This window comes from Lycium ferocissimum, chromosome 11 (genome assembly GCF_029784015.1).
Source record: "Lycium ferocissimum isolate CSIRO_LF1 chromosome 11, AGI_CSIRO_Lferr_CH_V1, whole genome shotgun sequence".
NCBI classification, from domain to species: Eukaryota; Viridiplantae; Streptophyta; class Magnoliopsida; order Solanales; family Solanaceae; genus Lycium; species Lycium ferocissimum.
The window spans coordinates 53,133,609-53,135,685 of NC_081352.1; the positions used below are offsets into that span (position 1 = coordinate 53,133,609).

At 32.5% G+C, this 2,077-nt stretch overlaps 1 non-coding gene across 1 annotated transcript; it reads left to right on the forward strand.

Moving 5' to 3' along the window:
- The first annotated feature begins 265 nt into the window (after positions 1-265).
- TRNAA-UGC (transfer RNA alanine (anticodon UGC)) lies at positions 266-338 on the forward strand. Its single transcript has one exon. It is a non-coding gene; the product is annotated as a tRNA-Ala (tRNA).
- The last annotated feature ends 1,739 nt before the right edge of the window (positions 339-2,077 follow it).

The following is a 2,077-nucleotide window of genomic DNA, read 5'->3' on the forward strand; positions in this document are numbered from 1 at the left end:
ATAACATGTGTATTATTATCTTAAAAGGGAAGAAAAGGAATGGAATCGAGTTAGGGGGTGAAGATATTGTGTTTAGAATTCATGATTCTTTGGGAGACAACGGGGTTTCAGTTTTGTGTAGACTTTGCTATTGAAGGGAATTTTGTTTGGCAACTATTGATATACTAGTTTAAACACTGTATAGTTGTGTAAAATTCTCCTTGTTTTTACCTGAAGGGCCTTAATCTGCAAATATATATGTGATGGGCCCCTTGTATAGCAGCTTGGGGATGTAGCTCAAATGGTAGAGCGCTCGCTTTGCATGCGAGAGGCACGGGGTTCGATCCCCCGCATCTCCACTATTGTATTATAAAATTAACATGCTTTTTATAATTATATATCATGTACCTTCGCTTATGTGCGCCAAACTTAACTCTTTACAATAATTTTGGTGGGTGATAAGTTCATCCTTAATTAAGCTTTGGGAATGCAGCCCTCTTTTTTTTTTTTTTTCAGCAGTGTGTTTAATTTCTCAAATTTGACAATTTTTAATGTGTACTCGAATTGGTCTGACTCTGAATTGGATATCAGACACGGAGTAAGAAAAAAATAACATGCTTTTTATAATTATATATCATGTGTCAGCTTCGCTTATGTACGCCAAACTTAACTCTTTACCATAATTTTAGTGGGTGATAAGTCCATCCTTAATTAAGCTTTGGGAATGAAGTCCTCTTTTTTTTTTTTTTTTTTTTTTTTTTTAATTGTTTAATTTCTCAAATTTGACAATTTTGAATTTGTATACGAATTAGTCTGACTCTAAATTGGATATCATACACGGAGTAAGAAAAAAAAATTAACTACCCCTTTAGAATTAAAGGATACAAGTTTGAGTCTTGGAAATGGAATGGTAAGAAACGTTTTACCTCCAAAGTAAAATTTTACACAAACATCGAGACACCTAGTTAAAAAAAAAAGGAAAAAGATTAAGCTCTTGCCCACCCCACCGTCTAATATTAGAACGGTATTTCTCATTTTTTTTTTCTTTATACAGTTCACTTTCCATTAAATGCAACAACTGGAAAGAAGGTCGGTATTCCCAAATTGCATGCAAATAACAAACAGCCTTTTCAAGTCTTTTTCTCAAATGAGAATAATGGTCATGTGTGTTGTAGGACAGGTTTGTCAAAAGACTAGGTTGGACCGCTCACGAAAAGTTGTCCTCTCAATTTAAGGTACTTGACTACTTGTCCGCTAATTCTAGCACTATGTTGGGTTGGTGAAATAAAAACTAATGAGTCGAGTAAACATTAAGACTTTTTTTAGGGGCACCAAATTCTATAACACTATCAAGTTTTCATTTGCTTTTGTCACAAGAAATTTGAGAAAATGAGTCTTTCGTAGCTGCTACAAGGTAATGTCAACATTAAACGATCGAAAACTCATATTTCATCTTGTGTTCATTTCCCCAAATATGATCATTTTTAAATTCACTTAACTATATCTCAAGTAACCAGCTACTTTCAGTCAATATGTAGATTTAAATATCTGATATGGGCTTTAGAAATGCTCTCTGATCTTCTTGCGTTTTTACTTCGCCCATCGCTGTATGTGAGATGGACATTACAATGATATTCCTTTTTTATTAAACGAAAACAAATATCTACTAGAGGTGTTATGGATGACATTTAGATAATTATGCTCACTATAACTATTAAAAATAGACGTTTTTATGACTATAAATCATCTCATTTAAAAGTAACGTAGATATTTTAAAGTTAAATAGTTTCTAAATATGAAAATGACACTTAAGGAGCGCGTACAAAGATAATATATTATAAGATGTTGCAACAAGTTATTTAATTTGACTAGAAAAACAAAAAAGTAAAAGCATTTGGGAAGAGGGAATACCAAAAAATTGCCGTAAAATAATTATAAAAACGATTAAGAAAATAACAAAAACATATGTTCATTTTCATTTAGGATTTGAGTTGCACGCTAACTAGTAAAGTAGGTCGGCATTCCCGTATTGCAATTTGCGTGCACTATCAAAAGCCATTTTCGAGTAAATTTTCTCGAAGCAAAACAGAGAAAAAAG